Genomic DNA, 11239 nt, shown 5'->3' with positions numbered 1-11239 from the left:
TCGAAGTCCTTGAAAATAAGGAGGCTGCCACAGTTAATAAATATTCAAAAAGACAATTAAACCTTGATATCATTAAGCCTGAAAAGTGACTGAAGATTTAAAAAAGTCTGAATGCAATGTGCTGATCTTTCTCTTTGCACCTTTAATTTAATAGAAAAGCCATCCAAACGTTACTCACTAACATTAAATTATTGTATTTTTTTAATGATTTTGTGTACACATTTCAACAAATAAAATAATGATATGAAATGACATCTTTTTGTGCATATGACAAGTTTTTTAAACTATTAACTGAACTTTGAATAATCTTAGTTCAACATCATGTGTGCAGATAACTGAGTCAGAAGCAGTTTAGAGAGGTCAAAGCTCAGTTTGGGGATTTCTGGAAATGAAGGAGGAAGGCTGACAACATATGAGGTTTCACAAAAGGGTCCTTGTATACCAAAGGGTGTGTTGACTTAGAATCAAAGGATGTGAGTATTTACATGTGAAGGTAAAGGTTCAAGTAATACACATTCAGGGAAATAAAATTATATGATGGAATAAAGAAAGGGAAATATGTTCAGTTCCTTGTGGCACGATACAAGCCCACCTGCAGAGCAGTATCCAAAAGAGAATAACTCCATTTGAAGATCCACAGAAAAAGTCAAGTCTTTCCAGTGTATGGGGAGGATTAGCAGGGGCTTCAACCAGTTCAGGGTTCCAGCATTTCGGCTGCTGAGCCTCAGAATAATATAGAATATACCCAATGACTTCCATTTGGTCACTGCTGTAATGCCATAAACCATATAAAGTTGAATATCAACTCTTTTTATTGCGAGAATAGCTATACCAGGAATAGATTCTAAAATGGTTGAACTTTAACAACTTCAACAGTTGTGTATTTGAGAATCTGCACGTCAGATCATGTGTAAAGAATCCAAAGTCTCGATATTTTAGGTTACAATTAAAAAAAAGTCAGTTTTAGCATCAACCAATGATTTCATAGGGGTTATTCAACTTGGACGGCATAAAGATAAAATCAACAACAAAACAAATGTGGATTGCTTAAAGGTGCCTTTTTGGTGTGTTTTTTTAGATTTATGGTTTAATACCCATTTTGTGTTTTTTTTTTTTTTTCTGGATGTATTTGAGTTCTTACACCATCATGCTTTTAACCAAAGGAGATTTGCTAAAAGGTAAACAGTCCATAGAAGATTATATAGAAAAAAATTGTGATGACTCCTTTAAAAAGATTTTCAGTGACTGTGGGGGAAGGTATCATTTGCTTGACAACAATGACATCCAAAACCGCAGACAGGTAATGGAGCTGATCAGGAAGATTGACACCTTGGTGGAAAAAAATGGATGCTTCACCAATGAGATGCTGCAAGAGGCAGAGATAGCCATAGAGAAACAAATTAATCTAATCCTTGTGGAGAAAGATGAAGAAATGCAGAAAGAAAAAAAGCTATTGGAAGAAAGACACAAGAAGGAGAAGGAGGAGATGGAGAGAAGAATGGACGAAGAAAGAGCAAATATTGAAAAGGAGTTTAAGAAAAAAGAAGAAAAAATTAAACGGATTGAGAAAAAACTTCAGCATGCTCAAGAAGAAAAAATGAAAGAACATCAACATAGAAAAGAAGAAGAAGCTAAATGGAAATCTGAGAGAGAGGCTTTGATAGGAAATGTTTACCCAAATTCTCATGAATTTGAAGATTTGAATGAAAAAGTTTCTGGTTTCCATAACTTTGACCAAAACCAAGAAAATGGTAAATTCAAAATGATAGAGGACTTGGAGAAAGAGATGGAAGCTTTACGCGAAAAATGGGAAGAAGAGGACAAAAAGAGGGAAAAGGAAAAAGAAAAACTTGAACATGATTATGAGAAAGTAAAAGATGATTATACAAAACAGATGGAAGAGGATAAAATCAGAAAAGAAAAAGAGGTTATGGACATACAGAAACTGGAGGATGCATTTCGGCAGGATTTAGAGAAAATAAAAGAAAGATATCAGGATGAAGCGCGACAAAAGCTGAAGAGCTCAATGAGTTTAAAGACAAATATTTGAAAGAATTTACAGCCCAGATGCAACAGAAGGATGAAAAGTATAATATGCTAAGGGCCCTCAAAGACATGAGTGAAAATAAACACAGAAAGGAAATAGCTGACTTGGTGAAATGCATCACTAGAAAGAAAGAGAATGTGAGAAAACTAAAGGACATGCTGTCAAAACAAGAAGAGGAGCGGAAAAAGGCAAAAAGTCTACAGGAATGCAAACAACAGGGGGACTTGCATGATAAAGAGCTAAGTGGTCTGATTCAGCAGCTCCTGGGTGAAACTGATGTAAAAACTAGCTGTGTCATTTCATGAAAAATGGCATATGGTGCCAACATGATGACTAAAGAGTTAATCTCCATAATTTGGGCTTCATCTTTATGGACATTAGCAATATCACATTTATTAGAAAAACAACCTGCTGATAATTATTTTGAAAAATATATCAATATGGGTGATAATTATTTTGAAAAATATATCAATATGGGTGATATCTTCCTCTGGTTTCGATGTATGGTCAAGATGTCTGTTGATGCATTTTAACTTTTATGTCTATTACTTGAATTTGAATGACAACTGGAGGTTCAGCTGAAGATACATGTCTGAAATTATTAAATTGAGTTCAGTTCAATTCAAAATTGTTTAATCTCGAAAGGAACATTGAATGTTGTAGTTTTTATTTTTTATGAGTTGTTGTTCGTGTCACTCTATAAGAGGCTTATAGAAGATTTGCAGCATCTTGCTGCAAACACTGAAAGTTCTAAGCTTCCTTAAGAACTAGAGTACGCTCTGTTTTTTCTACAGATGTGTCTCCAGTAGAGTTCCAGGTGAACACGGAGATAGTTGTACTCCTCCACCACCTCCAATTATTCCCCTGGGATGTTAATAGCTTTAGACTTGTTCATTTTTTCTTTTGGAATATACAGTTATTTTCCTTGTTTTATTATAATTTTTTTTGTTTATTTTATTTTTTCCCCACTCAGGATGAGATGATGACCAAGCCATTAAGTGGTTAAGCTACTTTGTGTACTTAGCTCATTGCCCATCTCTGATGAATCCAACAACAACTCTGGTAGTCACCAGAGTGTTTCTCCAGATGACAGGACTCTGTCTTGTACTGGTAGTTTTTGATCCAAGTAATTATTGAGTCTTCCGTTGAGTCTCGAGTCTTCCTGACAGAGCAAATCCGGTTGAATCATAATAAATGCATTGGATTAATTGAAGAACATGACAGCCAGAGTGCAGTCTGCAAAGTCTAAATGTGGAGTGTGAGTTGTTAAGGCAACTATATGATGCTGTCTTCAACTATACGATGTAGGATGTCAGGGTAACAGGTCTGTAGTCATTGAGGACTAATGACTGTTTTCTTGGGTACCAGAACAACGCCTGAGGTTTTTCATCACACTGAACTGTTAACTGAGTCAGGCAGAGGTTGAAGAGGTACTGTAGAATCTCACAGAGCTGCTCCTCATGGGCACACAGAACTCTGAGACTGACACCAACCGAATCTGGTGACTTATTCTGATGCATCACTTTAGTTGCTTCCACATTTGAACTCTAGAAAAGAAAGACAAAAGAGGAAGACAAATGGGACAAAGACATAGAATCAGGACTGTCAACTGCAGAGATGTAGGATAAAACATTTGAGGTGACAGAACAATTTTGGGTCACAAGTGTGTGAGATGTTGATTTTCTTGTGGGCAAGTTAGAAGGATGCTAAGCCTTTTCTTGAACTGAACCTTTTGTGTTTAGTTTAGAACCTGTCTTTAATTTAATGGCTTTGTCCAGATGCAATCTTGATTTTTTTTTTTTTTTTTTGCAGAGAAAGATCATCAAGATGTTATTAATTGATTAACATTAAATAATGTACAGGGATTATTTCATGGTTTCAATGCATTTTCAAAATGAAGGTGGTCTAATTTTGATGATGTTTTTTTGCATCTGTAACATAATATTTGACATATTGACTGAATTTTGATGTATTTAATTTCAACACCACATGAGCAGATGATTAACAGAGAGCTATTAGTAGAGGTCAAGGCTGAATTTCAGGATTATTGTAAAGAAAGGAGGGAGACCAATTATAAAGGAATTTGCACATCCAGGAACTTTGTATATCAAATGATGTGTTAACTAAAGAACTCTGTAGTAGAAATTGCATAATGCAGAAGTGTGCTAGCTTAGGGACTGGGGAAAATCAATAATGGGATAAAGGGGAATTTTGTTGAATTTCATGTGTAAAAAGACCACTTTACATTAGTGCAGAGGAGAGGACAGAAGAGGAGTATAGCCTTGGAAAATCCAAGGACAAAGCCAACTCTCTGGAGTGCCCTGCAGTGCCGTCTGCAGCCCAGTTGTTGGGCGTGCCTGTTGGCATGCCCAACAACTGGGCTGTGGACTTCTGCTGAAAATACTCAATGTGGATTTGGCCAATGATGAGCACCTGCCTGCTCCAGAGTGGTCAATCTAACCTGTTCTGGGCTTCAAGTTGATGTTAAAATATCCTGCTAGACCAAGCAGTGATAATTGGCTTCACATGCCAAGCAGAGCACTTGAGTTGGAAGGTTATGTGAGCCGAAACTGCTAAGGAGACCTAATGGACCTGGATATTTGGTTGCTGCCATTCAGATAGATAAATAACTTGATCCAAAATTATATGCAAAGGACTGTTTCCAAATGTGGTGCAAAAAATCTGTCTGTTCGCTCAAAAAAGCTTTTCCCAGAGTTTTAGTCTCATTGTTAGAAAGGGTTAGGATAACAATTCGAATCTTATGGTTTTATTGATTAAATCTGCTTTACTAATTGTTTGCCAAAAATGTATTAATAAAAAAAGTATATGAAATATGAAGTTTAGTATTGAATGTTTGAGTTACTTGGTTATTGACTTTTTTAAAAGTTGACTAAATACTCTTGGTAAATAACCTCCAAACATAGATAACCTAATCTATTTCAGACTACAACTCTTGCTTAGGGAAAATGTGCTAAACTCTATATTTTTAGATTTTTCATTGTTATTATAAGCATATAAAAGCCAATAATTACTTTGACAGATTTATTTTGTCATTTTGTATACACAAGTGTAAACAAAAAGAAATTTAATTTAGAACAGCTCTAGACAATTTCATATTTTATCCACAGGGTGGTAACATTACTCCATAGGAACCTTGCAGTATTCCTGGAAGTACTTCCTTAAACGGGCAGCATAGACTGCTCCATAAATCTCAGCCTTATTGGCATCTCCTTTATGATCCAGTGGAGTCAGCTTAGCTTTGGACTCAAACATTCGTACAACAACCTCTCTGAAGCAAGTCCACCTTAGTGTGCCTTTCGGGGTGTTAGTGCTCTGGGGAATCTCAGTTTGACCAACTCCACATAACCTTCAAACAAGGAAATGGCATCCTCCCAAAGCTCATCAGACAATGCTTTGTTCCATGTGCCTTCTGCTCTCTTGCCTTTGCTGTTTGCTTCTTGGAAAGCCTTCCTAACCAGAATAGCTAATTTTTGCTTAACAGGGGTTGCAAGCCCAGGTGGGTCATACAGACCAAAAGCCTAGCTCAGAAGTACTCTTCGATTTAGTGGATTTGGTGCTTGCTGTATCACATCCTCCTTTGATAAATTCTCAGAAAGCCTTATCGTCTTTCATATCTTTGATGGGAGTTCATCGTTAAACTGTGCGTAGCCCATGCCGAGAGACTTATGGTCTTCATCTGATAGTTGATTTGGGAGAACAATATTGCAGCACCTGCCCTCTTCGGGTTTTCCTCAGGGCACCTCTCACTTTGCCAGAGTAAACCCAAGGTTTCAGCTGAAACCCACAAGCTTTTAAGATCCGGTCATTGCAAGTAGTGAGCATGTTGTCTACATACGTGTCCTCCAGCACACGGCGTTCTTCCACAATATCAGAGAACCTTGGCAGCCATGCAGTCCCTCTCATAGCAATTTGACAAATGCATAATATTGACCTTTGTTATTGCAGGGTCACTGATGTCATCTGCTTCAGAATCTCTCCAAAGATAACGGTGAAAATGGACCTCCCGATCCTCAAGCCAGACAGAGTTATACATTTTTTTTTTATGTCTCCTAGAGAGGCAAAGGTGCCTTGACGGCACTTTAGGAGGATAGCTTGTATATTGTTCAATAAATCACGGCCTTTGATGAGTAGATTATTTAGACTTTGGCCTTTATATTTTTGACTGCTATTCCAAACCAGCCGTACGTGGATTATGACTGAGTGAGGATTCGGTGCAATGAGTTGGCTGATATACCATACAGGACCAGTCCAGTCCTCCAACATTTGTTTTGGCAATCTGACGGCAGCTCCCTGCTCAATCATATCATGCACCTTAGCTTTATAGGTCATTTTCCAGTCTGGCTCCATCGAAAACTGCTGTTCAGTCCTCAAAAATCTCTGATTATTAGGCAACATTGCAGAATCTTCAGCTCAAGGATATTTTGCATGCCAGTGGCCTCAGCACAGTGGTGGTCTCTCATTGAATAAGAAAAAACACTCCTTACCAGTTCCACCTCCCACTCCTCAAAGGGAGTCATCTCATTTCCTCCAGACTGGCATTTTCCACAGTGGTACCCTCCACATTTTGGCTCACAGGCAGCGCCAATGCAGTCCCACCTCCACCACTCAAAAAAATGTATGACTGTTGCCTGTGGTGGAGGCCAGGGAGACCTGACATGGGTTGTATGCACCACTGTGCTATTGTGGGTATGCTCCCAACATTTTTCTGCAGCAGTTCACATTGAGTGAGGTGAGTTCTTGACATGTGAGCCATAACACTAGATTCCTCAAAGAGATCTGGGTGAGAGCCATGCAAACTTTGCCTCAGAGGGCCAAACGAGTTCTCCCCCTGACTGTACCCTCTGCAGTACAAGTTGACCCTCCTTGTGACTGATGAGTGACTTTATTTTTCTTGGTCTGGTGAATTCATGTTGAGGGAGTGTCTGGGAAGATTCTTTGCAGTTTCCTGACTAAAACATGATGGTGGATCTCTGCAAGGCTGTTGAGGCCATAACACACAAGTTAGTGAGACCTCAGCGTGCCCCTGGGGGTACTGACCTTTCAGAAGACATTGCTTTGTCTCCACTGTAACTTGCATTCCTCCTTCCCAATGGACAACCGGATTAACATCTTCACTTTTTAAATCTTTTTACCCAGAAGCCTCATGATTTATGCAATTAGTGGCTGAAGCTAGATCTATCAAGGTTCAAATCCTCTGTACAGCATTTGGAGTGACTTTGAGGATCATCATGATAACAGGGAACCCTTGCAGTGCATGTTCTTCGAACAAATATTTGCTTCCAATAGAGTCGAGTGTCCTTCCTGCTGCACTGCAGAAGACATTTTAGCATTGCTGAGCCCTCTTGCTTTACACTCTCCATCAGAATGAACTCCATGTTCAGTTTTTGCAGGCTACTACCTTTTGGACTGCCTTCTCCATTCAGCCAGATTTAGGGCCTTAAACTTTCTGCATTGATACAATCTCAACTTACACTCCCTCCACAAACAATACAAGCTTCTTGGGGGTTAGCAGACCTGATGACTTTAGTCCTGGCCTGCTTTACTTGACCTTTTGGCTCTTTTCTTAAAGACTGCTCATCCCTTCACTGCTCTAGTTCCTCATAAATTTCCTCTTGACTTTTCAAGAATGACAGTAGCATATCAAAGCGGTCTCTGAGTTTCTGTACCCTTCTTTTTAGCAACAAACATAGGCCATTCCTTCTTTAAGACATCAGGCAATTTGCTCTCCAAAGACCTTGTCATTAAAGGATTCCTCAAAGCCCCCACATTGGCCAATTCTTTTAAGTCATTTAAAGCCTTTTACCCCCAACCGTATAAGATCTACAATTTTCTTTGGCTGGTGACCTTTTACTGGGGGCAGTGCCTGAAGCTCCTCTACTTTTTCTAAGGCCATTGTTGGTTTATTACCAAAGCAATTTTCCAGCTTGCGGAAAATCTAATCTGGGGAGGGCAGGCGGTCTTAACTTAATAGCTGTTGGCTGGACTAGAGATGCCGCCGTTTGACTTTCATCTTCAGATTTTGCTTGTATCAAGGCAGCTTTTGCTGATAACAATTTGGCCAAACATTCCTCCATTTCCTTTATACGTCATTGAAGATCCCCTTTCTCCTTTGTTGGGGCCAAGAGACCTCACTGAAGATATGGTTATTTAGCCAAATTCACTTGGATATCCAGCTGACTTCACATGAAATCATATGCTTCCAACCTCACGACTGAAGAAGATGCAGACCTCTGACACTCTCCCTCTGCCAATTTTAAACAGGTAGTAAGCTCTGGATGTGAAAAGTTACTGCAAATATTTTAATGGATAACATCTTGCATCTCTTCTAGCCTTCTCTCACACCCCTTTGAAGCTTTTCTAATATCCTCAGACTGTTCATCAAGGTGAGGTCCCCTTTCTCATCCCTGGTCTCTGCATACGCAGCCTCAAGATCATTTGCATTAATGGCTTTGTCAGCCAAAGCAATCTTGCCAAAAATCAACTCTTCAAATGACATATTCCTACATGTTCTAATTATAGTATTGGCCAGTTCAGAAAACTGCCTTTTAGCTAAGGTCCTGCCTGTCTTGAGCTAGTGCAAACCCTTAGAATCTGTCATTTGCTTTGGGCTGCTGGAGCTTTAAGCTGCAGCACTGAAAAAAGGATTTTTTGGATCAGCTTAAAAACATTACTGTAGTTTGTTACACCTAAATTTATCTCTTTTTCTCAAACTAAGTTTCTGATGTGGTTGAAACTATACATTTTGATTTACTACAAATACATTTTTTACCTTAAGTCAAAGAAAGAAACAGCATTTATACCAAGTGAAACTATAATCTATAACAAAGACCATAAGCACATTTTATCCTTCATTAAAACCAATTTTTTTCAAGTTGGAAAACCCTTTTTTTCTCCATTACATATAAATATAGATTTACTTTGTAATAAACTGATTGAAATGCTGTAATTTTCTTACATGCATTTTTTTCCTCAACATTAATTTCTGAATCACCACAAAGAAACACGTAATGTCCTTTAGAAGCCAAAAGAAAAAGCCATCTGTATGAGGTAGAATCATGTGCCGTCAGGAAATAGAAAGGCATAACTTCAAAATAAAAGCCCCATAAATCTATTTGACATACTTCAAAATAAATCCAAAATTATTAGCAAAATAAACCACAGAAGACTCAGGAGACTTTTGGTGCAAAAAAAACAACAATGACAACAAACATAATATGTACAAAAACAAAAGGATATCTGAATGGTGTCAATTATAACTGGTGAATGATTAAGTCAGAGGCAAGGGGGTTTAACTGCAGTTTTTTTTTACATGACAACCACAATGGACTTGAATAACAAGTTAAAGTAATGCTTGGCTTATCCATTAACAATCACAGCAAAAGCTTTGTTTTCAGATACCTGATGCGCTGTGAAAATCGAGAGCCACCAAGTTATAAAAAAAATGGCCTGAATTGCTTCAAAAGTATACCTCATCTGCTTTGGTAAATCAAAGTTGAGGGCATAACGAACACCAAAGAGGTATGCCAAGGCAGTAGAGATATCTGGAAAGTTATGTAGCATGGTGTGCCCTTCCAACACAACTGCTTGATTTCACACTGATGCACCAGCACCATCATCTTATAGGATGGAGGTAATTTATTTTTGCCTTGCTTGTATATAGTCACAATGAAGCTGACAGTGTGCAGCTATAGTAATTCATGGCCCAGTTTAGGAGAATAATGAGGTATTTGTTTTATTATGTTTTTGTTTTTTTTTCAGGTTGTGTTTGTAACAATCCTTGAGTGTTTAAATGTTTCCAGGACAGGCTGGCAAAGTCTCATCCCTCTTTGTATTCAGTTTAACCCCTTGAACCCTACGGACCCACCGGCGGGTCCAGCTGCTACATGACCTTGTAGTTTTACCAAACTCCCAGTTTTGATGTAAAAAACATATTTGGCACAGTTTGGTGACATTTATGGATAAATGTGCCAAAATGGCCTCTCCGCCTAAGAAATTTCTCACTAATACCATTCTAAAATAAATATGATTCATCTGATTGAGTCCACATTTTGTATATTTTTACACAACATTTAGATTTGAAAGTCTGTACTACTTTTTTGTGCTATAAATAATATTTTGGTAGTGTTTTGCAATGTTTATTTCAAAGAAAATTTTGGCGAGGTTCAAAAATTGCAAAATATTTTGTATTTTGTCCCTAATATTTCAGGCAGGGTCAAAGCTACAATGGTGCTGACACCAGAAAACCATTCTATGACATCTTACCTTTACAGACGTACCAAAAGTTTCTTCTTAAATCTAATAGCTTTGAGGCTATAAGTTATTTACTTTTGTGTGTTTTTGTCAGGCAGAAATTTATTTATATCCCCTTAGGGTGTAAGAGGTTAAGACGTGAACTAATTGTCACACTTTCTATCAGATCTAGAATATCTGGAGAGAGAAATAAAATGAACAATAACTAATCCTAACAAAAAGAAGCTGCTTAATCAGTCACTTAATCTCTCTCTTTTTTTTTTTTTTTTTTTTTTTTTTTTTACCAGGGCTTGTCAATTAATTATAATATCCAAAAGGTTTTTTTCGTCTGTGCATGTATTTTTTCAATGCTGGACTATACTTTTTCCTTTACTGTCAGGAAGTTCACAAAACATATTTAAAGGTTTGCAGCCAGAGTTCTGGTGAAATTCAAATGAGATATGGTATATATATCCTATTTTCAGCTTTCCTTTTTTGATTCCCTGTTAAATCCTGAATAGAACTCAAAATCTTCCTTATGTATAAAGCCCTAAATAACCAAGCTCCTTCTTGTATCGGAGATCTGATAGTTCCATATGTTACTAAGAGAGCACTTCAACTTTAGTGTTTAAGTTTACAAGAGATTCTTAGAATTTCTAAAGTATTATGGGAGACAAATCCCTTAGTGCTCAATCTCCCCTTGTAGAACCAACCACCAGGCTACTTTTCATCATTCTGCTGCATTATACCGTATCTCTTTTCTCCAGTTCTTCAGTATTTGGTAGTTCAACCCCTAACATGATTCAGCCTCCATCATGTTTAACCATTGGGATGTTCAGGGTGATGTTTAGTGTTAGACTGGTCCTGTTCCTGTTTGGCTGTAACACCATCCTGGAGAGAAATATCAGCTGTGCTGGTGCCATCAACACCTTTGAATATACC

This window comes from Cyprinodon tularosa, unplaced genomic scaffold (assembly GCF_016077235.1).
Source record: "Cyprinodon tularosa strain WSP-4 unplaced genomic scaffold, ASM1607723v1 ctg192, whole genome shotgun sequence".
Taxonomy (NCBI): Eukaryota; Metazoa; Chordata; class Actinopteri; order Cyprinodontiformes; family Cyprinodontidae; genus Cyprinodon; species Cyprinodon tularosa.
The sequence above is the reverse complement of the archived record's forward strand: the minus strand, read 5'-3'. Positions refer to the sequence as shown.